Consider the following 19,669-nt stretch of genomic DNA (forward strand, 5'->3'; position numbering starts at 1 on the left):
TGTATACATTTTTAAAGTTGCAAACCACATCACAAAATGAATTGCGTCATTGAGTTCTGGTTCACATGGAGGTTTGGGGTTATCAAAACAAGATATTCAGACTGAACCAAATGCATTGGCCTATCTGTAATTTTCTAGTATCTGTTCATTCATTAATTCTTACTGCAAGAACCAAGGAAAAATGAAGAGACACACTGATGCATTATTGTTGTCCAAAAGCATCTCCTTCATCAGTTTAACAACCCAACAGAACTCTTTCCCCAATGACTAGCTGCTCCCTCCCAAAATGTGTCCAGTACCTTTGGTTTTGCTCCTAGCCAGTATGACATCAATAATTCCTAATGTAAGACATTCTGAAGATTAAATGGTCCTGGAAATCAGTGCTCTTTAGACTTATTTCCTCACTTGCATCATACTGTCTGTCAGCACCTGATAAGTCTTTTGGCTAGATGTCCGGTTTCTTGATTTGGGCTTAATGTATTCTACATTGGTACCTAGGTACTCATCATTGATTGGTTCAGTTGGGAGGTGCAATGAATACCAAAAACAATGAGTATCAAACAAACTTTTTCTCATAAGGAATAATATAGTGAGTCACAAGGCAGCCAACACTGACAAGTTCCAGCTTGTGCACTGAATACCAAACAAATGATGAGTACTGGGACAAATTTTTCACATCAGAATGGGTTGAGTACCAAATTCGATGAGTTTCAAAGCAGTTGAGTACCAAGGTACCCCTGTATTTGGAAATTATAGTTTATGCAATCTCAAAATTGTGTATTTTTTAAAGATATAATTAAACAAATTTCGGATGAGTAGAAGTAGAGAAATGATTTGATTGGTGGGGGCCTCATTTAACAGGAGGAGAAATGGAGCTAGGAATCTACTTTTTTTTTGCTGCAATTTTTTCACACTGGTTCCTCTGGCTGCTCACCCCTGACTTAGCCCAATGTGTGGACCCAATGTATATGTAGTCAATGGCGTCATTATCTTCTCTTTCTCTTAGAGGGGTTACTAGGGTCTTCCTATTAGAAAAGACATCTTTATGACCTACAGTATAATAGATCAAATAACTCAAGAATGGAGAGTTACTTTGTATCAATTGTTTGTTTGTTAATTGAATGTGTTTGCTGCCCATCCCACCATGAGGTGATTCTTATATCAACATCACTCTTTACCACAGTCAGTTTCACACTGGGCATGGATATAGACAGGGCTTTTTTTCTCATAGAACGCTGAGAACGGAGTTCCGGCACCTTTTTTGGATGGAACCTTGTAGGGTAGGCAAGGCGGGTTGTATGACATGTGTGAGTTCCGGCACCTTTTTCTTTTACAAAAAAAGCACTGGATATAGACCTAAGAGTTTTGCTCTTCAGCAAGTCACCGTAAAAGCTATGAAAGTGAGAAAAGAAGTTTATGGTGACTTTGCTGAGAAAGTAAATTTGAATAGTTTCACACAAATATGGAATTGGAATTTGGTTGCTGTTGCTGGCTGTTATAAGAATAGCTGATGATGGAAAGAAAGGAGGCTTGAGGATAAATGGAATTGTTAGCAAATGATTTAACATTGAACAGGGAGTAAGAAAAGGCTGTGTGATGTGAACAAATGTATAAGGAATGCTTCTGATGACATCACAGGGCAAATATATTGTTTGCAGACAAAAATATGCATGAGCAGGTACTTTTCTATGCAGCCAATGCTCAGCTTTTGGATACAAAACCAGTTTGCAATTAATGTTAGACAGTTGTTAGATGCAGTGAGGAATATGATCTGAAAATTAATCAAAACCAAGGTAGTTCTGGTTGACTGAGAAGTGGAATCAATATTTTCAAATTCCACATATGGGAAAAATAGAATTTGAGAAAATGGCTATTAAAGATGGGGGAATGGATAAATACATACCAAAGATGGAAGAAAAACAGTAGCAAAGGGCAGCAAAGTAATCTGTTGTAAGGAATGTTATTTATTTATTTATTTATTTATTTATTTATTTATTTATTTATTTATTTATTTATTTATTTGAGTTATATACCGCCCTATTCCCATAGGACTCAGGGCGGTTTACAGGGCAATTAAAACCATGCAATGCAAAAGTTAAAATAAATTTAAAACAATTAATTAAATTTAAGCCCAAAAGTTAAAACTTTAAAACCCCATTAAAAACCCCTCAGTCTAGGCCAGACAGCTCAAAGAGCCAATTTGTGGAAAGAACTCAACATGACTGTGTATAGTATCATGAATCTGCCCACTATGTTGAGAATTGGGTCTGATGGGAGAAACATAAAAAAAACAATGCATCAAGAATAGGTGAGTTTAAAAATCTGGGAGTAAAACCACAAGAAATAGGATCAAAAAGGAATGGTTTAAATACAAAAGTGAGCGACCAGTACAGAAAAAAAGCATACTGAGGTGACAGAGAAAGAATGAATGAGGACTGAATCATAAAACAAAAGGAGGACGGAAGAGTGAAGAACGGAGGGACCAATAAAATTATGGCTAAATGGAATGATGAGGATTTGGGGGGGGAAAAAAGAACTGACTTTAAAAAAGAAAAGGCAAAGCTTGAATGAATGAGTAAATAGATACGATGGAAGCAAGGAAGCTTTGCAAGGATCAAAAGGTACAGAGAATGTACTTTTTGAGAGCATTTTCACCAATGAACGGTGATGGTGTAAATTAGATTTAGTTATAGTTGCTTTTTGTCTCTTATTTCATGCCTTCACACACTTTTATTACTCCTTTTCTGCACTTCACATAATGCTTATTCTGAAAGGGAACAGTACAATGACCCTCTAAGTATGCTAGGATCGTAGCAAGCAGGTTATGAGAATCCATCAGCGTAGGCAGGATTTAGCCCAGATGCAGCTAATGGAAAAAGTGGGGAGAGGAGACCCAAGACTGATATGTCTTCCATCCGAGCCAATAAATATTTATTTTACAATCTTTGCAGCAGTAAATCAGCACTAAGTAGCTTTCCAGTTGGTAAACCAAATAATGTCTTAAATTGGTCAACAAACATTTTTATATTCATTCTCCTAGCTGATGGCAATCCTTTTCTACAAGTCCTGATACTTTCTTTTTCATACATCTCCCTTTCTGTAGGCGTACCTCAACTGGGCATAAAAGCAGAATTGCCTTATACTCGCTTCAGTTATGACACGATACATCTATCTGAAGTTAGGACTATGTTTGACTGCACTTGGATGGAAAAGCTATAGCAGGAAATGGATTTGCGTCATTCTTTATAAGGCAACAGTCATTCTGGGTGGGATATGTGGTAGCTTGCTACAAGCTAAGGAAAGAACAAAAAAAGAATATGGGCAGAGGGGAAGAGCTTTGTCGACTGCTTTGTCGATCTGGCAAAATAGTGTTGTAATTGCAGTGCAAAAATATGTAATTTTCTCTCCCCAACACCATAAGAATATCTACTGAACAGCACAGATGTCTACAGATGGGCTGTTTGCCAGCTTAGTTGAACTGAGGTAACATTTTGCTTAAGGAATACCAACTCAGAAATTGGGTGTTTGATAACGAAAACAACAATATCATAACTTCAGGACTGTATTTTCTCTCAGAGAAGAAACTGTTCCAGCTTTCACTATCTTTGAGTTAGGTGAAGGGAGGAAACAGAGAAACAAGACTATAAATTTAGGTATCAGGCAAAAGCATAAATTTAAGGTTCATGTGCTGTTTACACATATGAATGTTCTCTAGTTCAGACTTTGAGGAAGCTAATCAGTTCAACTAACAAAAAAATGTGGTTGAGGGGGAATAAGAAATAGGTAATTCTAAAAACAAAAAAACCCCAAATCCACATCTCTTTGATGCCCAATTATTATTCCAAATTCTGGGCTGAATTTAGCCTTCAAGGAGAGAGAGCTCACTTGAAATAGACAAGAAGCTGTAAGATAGGAACAACTAAACTTTTCCTTAGTTTTATGTAATTATTGTTATCTTAGTAAAGTGATTACTTTTAAGGCTAATCAGTTTTATCTGAGCTTAGCTTGTTCTTTCTAGACACACAATAACAATATAGATTGTACAAATTATTGACTAGAGCCTAATACTTGGAAATCAGATTACATGGATAAGATTTGCCATTGAACTGCTAATTAACAGTTGGGAGATTCTTTGATTATTGATAGTAGTGATGGTAGTTACAATTTTTAATCCCTCTGTTTTAAAATAATTGTTGCCTCAGTGGCATTCCATTCATTTAAAAAGTAATAACCCTCATATATGTTCCTAAAAAAATGGCAGACTTATTTCGACAAAATAAGGTAGAAATCCCAAGTCACTTGACTCACATCTCTGCTTGTCCCTGCTTGGAATCTTTGTCTATATAAAATTCTAGCTACCATGGGTGAGAGATTGTCATTCTGTACCTCTGGCATCTCAAGGTGAAGAATTTGATGACGAATGCAAAATTAGAGAAGATCTCCATCTGAGATCGAGAAGAGCTACACATCTCTCAGAGTAGATTCAGTTGAACAAGCTAGTTAGAGCACAGAATTGACCTAGTGTAAGGTATAGTGTTGTTCTTTGAAGGCTGTGTTTTCAGAGAAAAGAGGGTCATGAAGCTAGAAATGCCATCAATAGTCTGTGACCTGGCATATCTTTTGTTAAGGAAGCTAAAGGTAAATACTCATGGTTAGAAAGTAGCTAGAAAAACTGACTCACCCCATTTCTCTTCCACAGAGAGTGCACTTGGTTGTACTGTTTTGCCTTGTTTTTATGGATTACAACCCACAATGAGGTGGATGAGGTTGGTTTATTTCTGTATGTATTTATTGTTACTATTCTTGATTGTTTTATTGGGCTTTTAATGTAGTTGCCCAGATTCACTGCTGCAAAATGGGCAGCCATATAAATTGACTGAAATAATAAAAGATCCTCTGAATAAAAGACAGCTTATAAATCTTACATCTTAGACCAATATGTTTCTGCCATGTTGGGACAATGTACAGAAGCAAGCACACTGTCTTTTGTAATTCCCTGTTGTTATTAGCCTTATACCCTGTGTGTTGACCAGATACACCTTTTCCTTGGCCTCATATCAGGGTTCTCAAGAGGTATTGAAAAGAGCAGGCAAAATTCCAACCTACCAAAACCAAAACAATCACAATCCCTGGAAATCAGACAGTTACATCAGCCCAAATATCTCTGCAGTAAGGGAACTGAGGAGAAAAAAAAGTTATATATTGTCTGAAGGAAAGATTCTATAAACATTGTCAGAAAAGGTAAACGATGGAATGGGCAGAAACAGCACCACTACTCTTTGTATTAGGTGCCAGAAGTTCCTACAAATCATTCCACTTCAGATTTCTCAATGTACTTTTTCAACAAAGGGACTGGTAGAGAAAGCTTCTGCTTGGCTGTCCAGCTGCTTGACGCAAATACTTGCAACACAGTTACTGAAAAGGTCTTTGCTATAAGGCCAAGCTGTTTTTAGTTCATTTTTTAGAAATTTGATTTTTTCTCTCTCTCCAGCTATGCATAAGGTCATGGGAAGCATCATCAAACTAGCTCCAAAGAAGGCACAACAACAGCATGTTGACTGAATACAAAAAGAAGCACAGAGTTCTGAGAACTTCTAAGGAAGATTATTGAACACCAAATTAGACGTACAATTGGTTTTATTCTACCATCTACCTAGTCAAGTTAACCAGCTAAATTGTCACCCTCTTCAGTTAAGGCAGCTCAAAACTACTGTTTATCACCCGGTAGTAGAATTTACCCCAACCTACACATGGGATCTATGGAGATTCTCAGTCATCCGGGTCATAGTTGTCCCAAAGATGCTTTTTCATGAGGCAACTGAACTTTCTTGTTTTTCTTTGAAGACGTTTCACTTCTCATCCAAGAAGCTTCTTCAGCTCTGACTGGATGGTGGGGAATGGAAGGACTTATATTCCTTCCCTTCCCCACCATCCAGTCAGAGCTGAAGAAGCTTCTTGGATGAGAAGTGAAACGTCTTCAAAGAAAAACAAGAAAGTCCAGTTGCCTCGTGAAAAAGCATCTTTGGGATATGCATGGGATCCTTGACATATTGAGAAGTAGAAGACTGGCTCAAGGTTGACTCAGCCTTCCATTCTTCCACGGTTGATAAAATGAGGAGCCAGATTGTTGGGGGCAATATGCTGACTCTATAAACCGCTCAGAAAGGGCTATAAAGAACTATGAAGCAGTATATAAGTCTAAAGTGCTATTGCTATATTTGTCATGTATTGGGCCTAGATTAACTGAGATTGCTTAAGCAGGGAGCTGGGTAACGGTTGCCAGATCCTCAGACAGTCAGTCTCCAGGACAGCCATTGGTTGGCTCTAGGGCGGCAACAGGTTGCTTTAAACCTATTGTCCACCACCTAGTGGCCAGAGTATAAATAGCTGCATTGCAGCCCTGGTTCTCAGTTCAGTTCCTGCATTTCAATAAAGCATGTTCCTGCCTGAACTCTCTCACCTCGTCTCCTGCTTTCCAGCAAGAACCCAGTACACAACAATATTACATTTAGGAATATTATGTAAATTAGGCAATAAGTTTCATTATCACTTCCCTTCCTAGTATCTTCTCACCAGCACATTCATTTCTGATCTTCTGAGCATCATCCTGCTATTGCTGCAACTATTTCTGCCAGCTTCAATAGTATGTTTTACAACAACTATAAAAATTGGGTGTTTTACTCAATTTAGTACAGAATGACAAAAGTTAATTGGTAACTTAGAAAACCTTAACAACCATTTCTCACAAACTGGACTCAACTGGGTAAATCATCTTCCTCATTACATAACATCGATGCATCAATATTTTTACTCATAGTTGTTCCTTACCCAATTTATAGCCTGTTTAGAGATTTAGAGTGAACCCTGAAGGGATATATGAAAATCATCAAAGCAGAAAATGGCAACTTGTGGCCTGCCATCACACAACACTTAAATCAAGGTACTGAAATTTGGTAAGTAAAATGGTTGAACATATGTAATGTAAGGAAAAACATGAAAATATATTTGCTAGATTAGGCGTCACTTTCATCCTCAACTTTCTACAGGCATGCAGATACACAGACCCAAATAAAATGGGCCAAATGGGTCATTGGATGGCTTTTGCTATTCTCTGAGAGGTGAGAAGGCTGCCTTTGAGGGCCATCAAGTCCTCAAACATGCTCTTCCCCTAGATTAGAAAGATTCTAAGTAATCCATGTGACTTTGCGCCACAAGAAACCCTGGCTTCTACCCACTGCCTTAACAATGCACCAAACTGATTATCAATCTACTTTAGATAGTAGCTTCAAAAGACAAATCCCGCAGTCCAAGGACCAGTACCAGGCTGTGGCATACCAGCAACCTGGCCGCACAAACAAGCAAAGCCCCATGTAGAAGAAGACATTGAGAATCAACTGGCAAGCTTGGAGATACCGGTAGTTAAAAGAAACACTGATTGATTGGTCTGTCTTATGAGAATCCCAGCATTCCCTATGCTGGGCTATGGAAACATGACACACTACGAATGTCACCATAGAAATATAAAAATATATACAAGCACAACATTTGGTCTTCCGTGATAAAAGGTTTAGATAACAAATGAGCTGGTCATCTGGAAAGCTTCATACTCTATTATAGTGGCTACAAACAGAATTAACATCCTTCTTCCCAATTCACTTTCAGCTAAACATCCTTGAGCTTTTAAATGCTATCACGCACTTGTCTACAGATGCTTCAGCATATGCGCAAAGCAGTTCACGATTGTTTATTGCCCTATTTATTTTTCCTATTGATTGCCTTGCATTCGATATTTTAAGCACCACTTGATTCAGGTCAACTGTGAAACGTAATCAAATCTCTGGAGAGAGAGAGAGAAAAAAAAGGCTTGTACCAATCAGGTCATCAAGACAGGAAAAACAGCTGGCCCCTTGAATGGACTGGATATGTGATGCAGGAATTGCTATGGAAACATCACCTGTACATTCAGTAGCAGTGCTAAAGTTATAAAGAAAGAACACACTTTAATTAACTGCTTTCAGCATTTCCAAGAGCTGCTTTCATGCGGTGTGCTAAAACACATCGCAAACACAGTAAGAGTAAGAAATTAATAAATGAAGCATTGTTTTCCACAATAACCAATTTCCACCAGAATATATCCTGCTGTGGCAGGTTAGTTGTTTCTGCTTTTAGCAGTGCTGCTATAAATTAGAAAGCTTTCCTTTCAATCTGGAGTAGGTAGGCACTCAGATTCTATTTAAATACTTCCAGATCCCTCCATTTCGAAGAACACACTGTTCCACTCCCAAACAGCTCTTACTTTTAGGAGATTCCACTTAATTGTAAGATAAAATATTCATCCAAGGAATGTCAGATCCAACGTCTGTTCAAAGCTCCTAATATGGGACAATTCTGTTTCATCTTCTACTTGACAGAATAATTGAGTTGGAATGGACCTTGGAGATCTTCTAGTCCAGGGGTGTCAGACTCAATTCCATTGAGGGCCGCATCAGCATTGCGGTTGCCCTCAGGGGGCCGGGTGGGTATGGCCAGGGTGGGTGTGGCCTACTGGGTGGGCGCAGCTGGAGTGCGTATGGCCTACTGGGTGGGCATGGCCAGCTCTACATCATTGGCATCAAGGGTGCCTATGGGGGCCTGGGCAGGAGTGGGACAGATCTGAGGGTCTCTGACAGAAGGAGGGTCTCTAGGCCAGGGCCAAGGAAGTGGGGGCCGTTCCCTCACTGTTTCCAGGATGGCTTCAGGGGCCACATGAAACCACTTCGCGGGCCAGATCTGGCCCCCGGGCCTTGTGTTTGACATGTCTGTATCTAGTCCAACCCCTACTCAAGCAGGAAAACTTATACCATCTCAGACAAGTGGCTGTCTGTCCAGTCTTAGCTTGAAAACCTCCAGTGATGGAGCACCCACGAGTTCTGGTAGCAAGCTGTTCCACTGGTTAATTGTTTTCACTGTCAGAAAGTGTCTCCTTAATTCCAGGTTTTGCTTCTCTCTTTGATCAGTTTCCAACCATTGTTTCTTGTCCTGCCCTCTGGTGCTTTGGAGAATAATGTGACCCCATCTTCTTTCTGGCAGCCATTCCAATACTGGAACACTGCTATCATGTCACCCCTATTTCTTATTTTCTGTAGACTAGCCAAACCCAAGTCCTGCAGCTGTTCTTCATATGTTTCAGTCTCCAGGCCTTTGATCATCTTAGTTGCTCTTCTCTGAATTTTTCCTAAACTCTCAACATCTTTTTTGTGATAGGGTGATCAAAATTGGCTGCAGTATTCCAGGTGAGTTCTTACTAGGGTTTTATAAAGTGGTACTAGTACTTCGTGTGGTTTTGATTCTATGTCTCTGTTTATACAACCCAGGATTGTATTAGTTTTTTTGGCTGCTGCTGCACACAGCTGGCTCAGGACTCCAAGGTAAGTCAGGTCTCACCTAATCTGTACTTGTACCTTTGATTTTTCCTGCCTAAATGTAAAACTTTGCTTTTCTCCACATTGAAACTCATTTTGTTGCATGGGGCCCATTGTTCAAGTTTGTCAAGATCTTTTTGGATCCTGAGTTTGTCTTCTGGGGTGTTGGATACTCCTTCCAGTTTAGTATCCTCTGCAAATTTGATGTATTCCCCTTCAATTCCCTCATCTAAGTCATTTTTGAAGATGGAACCTTGTGGTACCTGACTGCTTACCTCTCTCCATGTAGATGTAGTGCCATTGAGGACTACTTTTTGAATATGGTTTGCCAGCCAGCTACAGATCCATCTGGTGGTGATATTGTCCATTCCACCTTTTTATAGCTTACCAAGGAGTAGGTTGTGGTCTACTTTATCAAATTCTTTACTGAAGTCTAAGTATACTACGTCCACAGTATTTTGCTGGTCTGTTAGTTTAGTCACTTTGTTGAAGAATGAAATAAGATTGGTTTGGCATGATCTGTTTTTAACAAATCCATGCTGGCTACTGGTTATAACTTTGTTTGCTTCTAGTTGTTCGCAGATCTGTTTTTTGATCATCTTTTCTAGGATCTTCCCAGGTATTGATGTTAAACTGATTGCTCTGTAGTTTCCTGGGTCTGTTTTCTTTCTCCTTTCTTGAAGATGGGAACCATAGCAGCCCTTTTCCCATCCTCAGTTATTTCCCTTGTGCTCCAGGATTCTTGAAAGACATGGTACAGTGCTTCTGAGATAACATCTGCCAGCTCCTTCAGAACTCTGGGATGTAATCTGTCAGGGCCTGGTGATTAATATTTCTCAAGGTCGAATAGATGTTCTCTTACATTTTCCGCTTATTTTAAATTTTGTTTCTAGTTTTTCCTTTTGCATTTTTTTTGTATGTTGGGCTGTAGTTTCTTTTTGTGTAACACTGATGCAAAGAATGAGTTAAGCAGTTCTGCTTTCTCTGTGTTGCCTGTTATTTCCTTGCCATCCTCTCTCTTTAGTGGACCTACAGTTTCCTTAATTTTTTTCCTGTTATTAATATGTTGGAAGAAACTTTTTTTTTATTATCCTTGATTTCTATTGCAAGTCTGTTCGTTCTGAGCCTTTCCTTTCCTGACTTCATCTTTGCATGTTCTGACTGTCTGCTGATAACCGGCCTTAGTTATGTGCCCCTCTTTCCATTTTTTGTATTTGTCCTTTTTGTCTTTCAGTTTGTCAGAAAGATATTTGTGCAGCCATGCTGGTTTCTTCTTGACTTTCTTGGTGGGGTTTTTTTTCAGATATTGTGCTGGTTTGGTCTTTTGTGATTGCATTTTTCAGGGTTTCCCATGCTTCTTGGGTTGTTTTCCCCTTTAGGATTTTCATCCATGGGATCTTTCCTAGGTTCTCTCTGAGTTTGTTAAAATTGGCTCTTTTGAAATTTAAGACACTGGTTGGATTGTTTACTATTGCTAGTGTCTGCATTATATTAAATTCCAGTATGATGTGGTCACTTTCACCCAAGGTTCCGGCAACTTCAACTCCCTCTATCACTTCTTCTCTATTAGTAAGAATTAAGTCCAATATAGCTCTCTTATTAATCATTGCCCTCTAGCCTGATTAAAACAATGATGCCTTTTCCTTCATCCTCTTTTGCTCGTTTACTTTCATAGTTCTATTTTCTCCTCCCTTAATTTCTCATAGCGTAAACTTGTAGCATTTTCTTGCCTGTATCACTGCCAATTAATCCTATGAAATGGAAATTTCAAAAAGGGGAAATTGTGGAAAAACCTTAAGAATGGGAACATTAGCTGGCTTTTGCAATAAGAATTCATCATCATAGCATGTTGAACAACCTGATATGTAAAGGAATAAAGTTTGAGAAACTACTGGACAATCTTCTGATATGGATGGTGATGGTGATGGTGATGATGCATGCACCATTACATTTGCCTTTTGCTTTTTCAACTTCTCTTTTTTCTTTTTTCTTTTTGAAAATCACATCAACTCCATCCAACACAACTTTCTTCATTTTTCCCTTCTGCTCATTTCATTCACTCTTGACCCAAATTCTTCTATACCTTGACACTTCTTAAATATGCCATTCCCGTGGCCCTTAACTTATTCATATATTTCTCCTGACGCATCCAATCTTCACTTCTACAGTATTCAACCAAGTAGCTTCTCTATCTTCTTTCTTTCCACTTTCTAATCATTCTGTTGGAATGTTAATCTTTGTTCTAATACATTTTCACATAGTACTCATTCTGTCAATTCTCCTCCTGCATTCTACTCTCTTCTTCCCACTTATTTCCCTTTTCCTTCATGTCCATTTCTCCAAAAGCCATCCTTGACATTACAAAATAACAGTTTGTCCAATATCCATAATCTTTCATCTTCCTTATATCCTTTGCTAATGCTCTGTACACATACACAGAGACATACATATCAAATTCCTCAGCTGCCACTCTTATTAATTCTTGAACCCCCAAATGGACCTATAATTTTTCAGTATTATTTTGCCTATTCTCAGCCACTCATACATGTAAACTATGAGAATAATTTTGTCCTAGAATCACATTCAGAATATTGCATGGAAGAGAAAAGCTGTTATCAGTTCAAGTGTCCTATGCAACATTCTCTGCCAAAGGTAATGCCGATACCAGTAAATTTGGATACTTTCAGGCAAAATGTCGCATGGGCAATCAAAACTTAGTTTTGCCCTTTTAAAGGCATGGTATTTTTTTGCAAGCCTGGATTTCTACTAGAAATATCACTGTAGTCTGCTCACTTCCCACCAACTAAGATACATGTTGTGTATTGTCACACATCCAGAATGCAAAAAACAAACAAACAAACCTAGGAATACAATATGGTTCATAGTGGAGGAAATAAAAACCAGGTGACCTGTCTGCCTATTCAGTCTATTAAGTGCTGAGAGGCAACATCAAGGTTCTTGCTCTTCTCTATGAGGATTCTCTTTAAATCAGATCCAGACAAGACATTCCTTCAGAGGACAGTCCTTTGACAACCAATATACGGATGATTTAACATGTTAGCAATACCAATAGCACTTAGACTTACATACTACTTCACAGTGCTTTTACCACTCTCCCTAAGCAGTTTACAGAGTCAGCATATTGGCCCCAACATATCTGGGTCCTCACTTTTAACAATCTTGGAAGGATGGAAGGCTGAGTCAACCATGAGTTGGTCAAAATCAAACTGCTGGCAGTCAGCAGAATTAGCCCGTGATACTGCATTCTAACCACTGCACCACCATGGCTCTTTTTAACCACTTCATTCTATCCCATTCTCCCATTTTTCAATCTTTTGGAAGAGTTTTTCCTGCCTCCCTAACCCTCCTCGATATTCCATGGGTTTTGGCAATCAAAGTAGGGGCAATGGTCTCTCTCTCTCTCTCTCTCTCTCTCTCTCTCTCTCTCTCTCTCTCTCTCTCTCTCTCTCTCTCTCTCTCTCTCTCTCTCTCTCTCTCCCTCTCCTCTCTCTCCCCCCCTCTCTCTCACACATCAACCAAGAACCAAAGATAGCAATACAAATGCTTGGCTGTGTGCCACTAAAACTATTCTGTAAACCAGAAAATATCCAATTACTACATTCCATGCCATCAGTGTCCAGTATTTCAGTTCCAAAATGCCCTCGTGAGATGGGAAATAAATTCAGGTTATCCTATTGTTGCCAACATCTTCGCAGAGAATGCCTCCTACATTTTTGGCACAACAAAGTTGTCAATGGAATGTTCCACCTCAGGGGTCCCCAACCCCTGGACCGCAGCCCACTACCAGGCCACGGACTGCTCAGAACCAGGCTGTGCAGGTGACAGGTGAGTGAATGCACACACGCAAGGAACTATTCTCTCTCTCCCCCCCCCCCGCCCACCAGGCCACCAAGCCAGAAAGGTTGGGGACTGCTGTTCTACCTAATGGGGACCTTGGATTCTGAATGAAATGGCTCCCTCTTTCTTGCAATTTGGATTTTAAAAAATCACTCCTGCAAATGCTTCCAAGCCTTGCCAAAGGTAGAGCAGGGCTTGGCTAGTCAAAACTGTACCTTTCCATTCAGGGAGGTGGCTCCCTTTCCCCCCTTAGAGACATGTTAGCCTTTTGAGTTGCAAGACTAATCTGGATTATTAGTAGCTATCATATAAAGAATGATTCAGATGCAGGTTGCATATAATTCAGTGTTTTTCTCGTATTGTAAAAGAACGCAGTGTCTGTGGCTGTTTTCCTGCTTTCACTCCCATCTTCAGTTTTTGTATTCTCCTAGCCTTCTTTGTTTTTGTCAAGGGAGAACTGCTGAATCATTTCTCCACCAAGATTGAAATCACGATTGGGATGAAGTGCTCTGAATGGTCAGGGTGGCCAGGAAAGAATATCCAGAAAGTTCACTCATTGTGTTTCTCATTTGAAGTAGGGCAATTCACTCCTTTTGTACAAAATCAAAATCCCCTGCAGCTTCTTCCTGCAAGAGGAACGACTGTTGAAACAAACAAATTCACATATTGTGGGCAGAGTTGTTGTAGCACAAGCCAGTGGTTTGGGTCATATATGGATTCTTAATGCTCTTCTCTGTGTTCTTATTCAGATTCATGCTTAAGTGTCACATAGGAGGGTTGATGTAAAAAAGATGTCGAGACTCTAGAAAGAGTGCAGAGAAGAGCAACAAAGATGATCGGGGGACTGGAGGCTAAAACATATAGGGAACGGTTGCTGGAATTGGGTATGTGTAGTTTATAAGAAAGAGAAGGATGAGGGGTGACATGATAGCAGTGTTCCAATATCTCAGGAGTTGCCACAGGGAAGAGGGAGGCAAGCTATTTTCCAAAGCACCTGAAAGCAAGACAAGAAGCAACGGATGGAAACTAGTCAAGGAGAGAAGCAACCTAGAACTAAGGAGAAACTTCCTGACAGTTAGAATAAATAACCAGTGGAACAACCTGCCTCCAGAAGTTGAGAATGCTCCAATACTGGAAGTTTTTAATAAGAGATTGGACAACCATTTGTCTGAAATGGTATAGGGTTTCCTGCCTTAGCAGGGGGTTGGACTAGATGACCTCCAAGGTCCCTTCCAACTCTGTTATTGTATTGTATTGGATGTGAATATATTTCTACACCTTTCTTCTAGTTTCATCGTAAGCAGGAGGCCACCTTTAGAAGATATACTTGATGAACTTGATCAGAAGTGATTTTAGTAACCAAAGTGAAGCACAGTAGACAAAATGTTCTTTGAATTAATTTCTATTTACTTGTAAGAGAAATTTCAGACATAGATTGGCTGTGTTAACAGCCAAATGTCAATTTACAGGGGTCTCCTCACACATTTATATTTGCATGTGGGAGAAATGAGTCATATTTGCCCATCACTTATTCTTCTTTGGTCTATTAAAACTGCCAATTAAACTGAACCCCAGCTTATTAATTGTCTTTTGACAGGCCTATTTATTATTGCTTTTATGCACTCGGACATCCATTTTGGTCTAACAGTTTAGAAACCAGAAGACTCTGAGTTCAAGACCCACCTTTGCCATGAAATTCAGCTGGGTGACTCTCTTTCTCAGCCCAACTCATCTCACAAGCCTGTTGTTGTGGGGAAAACAGGAAGAGGATGGAATGTTATATATGTTTGCTGCCTTAAGTTGTTTATAAAAAATATAAGAGTGGAATATAAATAAAAACATAAAAATTAAAAGAAATTACTCCCAGGTATCTTAAAGTCAAGAATAATGGAGCTGAAAGGGATCCTAACGGTCATTGTGACCTACCTTAAACTCATAGCAATCCGTGCACATCTGGAATTTGGAATACAAAATTCACAATTAAATCCTGAAGAAACTTTCTGCTTATATCATGAGCACACACAATACTATTCTCCATCTTTTTCTCAGTACCAGCACTGCTGCTTCAGAAGAAAGAAAATGATTATAAACCCGGCTGACAACTTAAAGCATACGGAGAAGAGTAAACCAAACTTGTTGAAGGAACAAAATGTACCAACATCCATATACCCATTTTTTCTGCCAACCCAGTTCAAACAACTGCACCCACAATAGAAACAAAAGGCTGAGAGCAACATGACTTTATAAACAGTGTTGCCTATTAATCATTTGTAAATGACAGAAAGAGCCCGCTAAAATTCTAATGTTGCCTGAATGCGACTTAAGCCTTCACTGCTTTTATTATATTTTAATGTACAATGTACTTTCCAATTTTGTTGGATGTGTGTGTGTGTGTGTGTGTGTGTGTGTGTGTGTGTGTGTGTAAAATTGGGGAGTCATGCTTCAAGTATTATTTTACACTTCCAGGAGATCTAGAAGTCTATCTGTCTCTCTTGTCTACACACATTTGCTTGAAGTCTCTATAACTGAAATGTCTTTGCAATCACATTTTCTTCCTTATTCCTTTCAGTGACATGGCTTTCTGAGCATGGTCTTTAACTCAGAGGGTGGCAAATACTGTACAAAATGGGCATCCCTGCTGCAGTTTTGCTTTTTGCACAGAAAGTCTTTGTAACCTTTGTAAACAAATCGCTCTATGGAGGATGCTATTTCTTCTGTTGTATGGCACCACATTGATCAGCTTAGGAAGCATTTTCCTGAACAGCCACAAAACGAGGACTTCATCATAAGTCCTTACTCAGGTCCACAAACTGGCAGCCAAGCCAGTCCACGCATAGACCCCGAAGGCTCACACAGCCCAAGCAACGAGGAGTTGGCTGTAGAGGAGGAGAGCCCGGAAGTGCAACATGGGTCCCCTGATGGAGAAAGCCAACCTGGTGGCTACAGCCGCTGTGCTAACTCTGCTGAACAAACTGACTCTGGGGGGGGGGGCAAACTGGAAAGGCCAGCCAGAGAGCACCAAGCCACTCAGAATCACTTGAACTAAGAGACACTGGTCTACCCAGCCCGGCAGGCAAGCTGGTAGGCCAGAATGTGCCTGGGTCCCCCAGGTGTTCCACAAGGCCACGCAAATCTCCTGCTTATCTGAAAGATTTTGTTCTGTAATAATAAAGCTATAATGTTGTATGTACCTTGTATTTAATGCTGACCTACAAGATTGTAATGGACAATGGAGCTATAATGTTGTAAGTACTTTATTGTGCTGCTAAGTGGAACCTATTCACACCAGTGTTAAGTCTTTGTAAAGCGTATTGCTGTAAGTACTATTGTTGCTGTAGTGTTGTTCCTTCTAAGGGGGGACGGGTGTTATGTATTGGGCTTGCTTGTTAATGGCTCCCAGCATCTCAGACAATAGCATAGCATAGCATAGCATAGCATAGCATAGCATAGCATAGCATAGCATAGCATAGCATAGCATAGCATAGCATAGCACAGCATAGCATAGTTTAGTTCTGAGGAAGAATCAAGATATTTTGGTGTAATTATTGTTTCATTTCATTTAGGTTTGAGAGAAGATCACTGTCATCTACTGCTACCTTCCCCTTCTCAGATAGACCAATAGTAGCCAAATCTCCTATACCTATCTCTATCCCTCTGGGGCCCCCACCTCTGGTAAACGTAGAAAAAGATTTGTGAGGTCTATTTCATAGATAAAAGATCAGAAAAGCACCAGGCCCAGATGGAGTAACTCCTTCCTGTTTGAAAGCCTGTGCTGAACAATTGGCCCTCATCTTCACCCTCATCTTTAATAAATCACTAGAGATATGCTATGTCACTTCTTGCTTCAAATGTTCAGCTATCATTCTGGTTTCCAGGAAACCCTCCATCAAGGAGCTGAATGACTACAGACCAGTTGCTCTGACTTCTGTAATTGAAAGGTTAGTTCTGGCCCACCTGAAAATTATCTTTGCCTACCAAGCAAATCGTTCAGCACATGATGTGGTCAATATGGCAGTGCAGTACATCTTGCAACATCTTGAATCTCCAGGGACCTATGCATGGTGCAGATGGGCGCCAATTGTTCATCACAGGCTTTCAAGCATGAAGGAGTTACTCCATCTGGGCCTAGTGCTTTTCTGATCTTTTCTCTATGAATTTTCTTTACAATTCTACAAAATACTGACATAATTATTTCAATTCAGCTTAACAAAAATGCTTTCCCACAAAGAGTTAATATTGTCAATAAGCTACTTATATTATATATACTTTAATATTATATCAGATTAGTCGTGAACCCTCTACAGGTATATTCTGGTATATTAGTGTGGGAGGTCACCCCCCCAGAGAAGGAAATATTTTGGGGGATATTAAAAAGGCAGAATATATTTCTCCAAATGAATAATGGAGAAGATCTTTTAAAAGGCAGAAACCTGTCCCAGCCAGAAACTCAGCAGAAACCAGGTGTATAGAAATACAGATGTAATAATCCTTTCAGAAAGGCTGGAGCCAGGAAGGTAGAAGCTGATGAGATTAGAAAGACAAAGACCCCTGAAATCTACTATACCCCACCCAAACTCTAAGGACAGGTAACATGATCATTAGGACATAATAGGATTAACCCACCATCATCAGAATACCAGAAAGGCACACTGAACCTCAAAGTTCATGCCACAGGAACAGGAAACAACCTTAAAAGCCCAAGAAGGTATAAAAACCCACCACTCCTAGCAACATGTGGTCAGCTGCTCCAGAGCCTCATGTCTTGTGGTTCTGTTCTTCAATAAACTACAACCTTCTTTCTAAAGCAGTCTCCATTTTGTTTATTCCCGGCTTGGACTGGACCCTGATAAAGATTTTTCTTTCAACATTAGATTTCTACATTTATTTAATTGTTATATTGCATTTTTCTTGGGAGCTCAAGGCAGTTTCTATGAGATCGCTTTTTATTTTATCTTCACAATAAAATCCCTATGGAGTAGGTTGGTTTGAGAAAATGGCTGGCCTAAAGTCACTAAACATGTACATTTTAGTGTTTTAGAAAACTGTTTCCTTAAGCTGCTCCTGATTTGAGCTGAAGGTGACTTAATTCTAAAATAGCTTAAGAAAACTATGTCCAGACTGAAATTTTTGGCAGAGGCCTCCAGTGGATCCAGTTTAGAATGTAGGCTGCTATGGCCAACCGATAAAAAAACACCCCTCAAAACTTTCCATTCAAGAAATCAATTGCTCACGACTCTCCTTTCTTTTTTACTGGAGATTTTGTGTGTGTGGGGGGGGATATGTGTTGGAATGTGCATGTGTGTTCATACATGTGTACATGTGTGTGTGTGTGTGTGTGTGTGTGTGTGTCTCCACCTTATTTTTCCACTGTGGTTAACTTTCTCAAATGATCAGAAAAATTCTGAAATTGTGTATTGGTATAGCCCAGTGGAAAATAAGTATCTTATGGAAAGAAAAACAGTAATTAGAAAAAAATTATGTTTTGTTTCAAACTGGTGTTATGAACCCAGTAAGGGGCATTTTTGCCTCTGCACAATATTTAGTTAACCAAACTGCGGGGGTTTCCTAGAACAAAGTAAAGCTTAGCGAGTAAATGGACAGGAATACTTGAGCCTGTACAATGAGGAAATCACTATTTTCAGTTCATCTCAGGTCCTAATCACAGTGAGCTTGATGAGTATAAAATAACATAATGAGTTCCTTTCTTGCAGAAACTGATGCTGGACCATAGTCATGTCAGGGCAGCTTGGCAGTGCAGATGTAACCTTAGAGAGTTATGTAATTCTGAATCAAACAATATTATCATATTAGGCATCCTACAGTATTTTTGGTGATCAGAAGATTCCTTTTTGAAATCTCCAATTTTTAAATCAGAATGTAGAAAATCAGGGCCTATAGTACTGAGTTAAATGAACCAAGGACTGATTGCTATGACCCTAAGTAGCCCCAACGCAAGAAATAAGAAATACCTTTTCCAAAACTCAGTAAAGACATCAAAGTGACTGTGAGCAATATTTGCTTACTTGCCTACCAATAATGTTTGCCATGTTATTAGAGCAGGTACTTGAAGCAAATCTGTAGGAATTCCTGTTATATGATGCTACCTTAGCATTAACAGCAACCCTTTTCTTCTTACATCTCTCTACCCATTCATGTATTAACAAATATTACAATATATTCGGTGGTGGTGCAGTGGTTAGAATGCAGTATTGCAAGCTAACTCTGCTCACAGTCTGGAGTTCAATCCTGACAGGCTCAAGGTTGACTCAGCTTTTCATCCTTCTGAGTTCGGTAAAATGAGGACCCAGATTGTGGGGGGAATATGCTGATTGTAAAATGCTTAGAGAGGGCTGTAAAGCACTCTGTAGCAATACATAAATCTAAGTGCTATTGCTATTGCGATAAATTAT

The sequence above is a fragment of the Vipera ursinii genome, assembly GCF_947247035.1.
Source record: "Vipera ursinii genome assembly, chromosome: 1".
Taxonomy (NCBI): Eukaryota; Metazoa; Chordata; class Lepidosauria; order Squamata; family Viperidae; genus Vipera; species Vipera ursinii.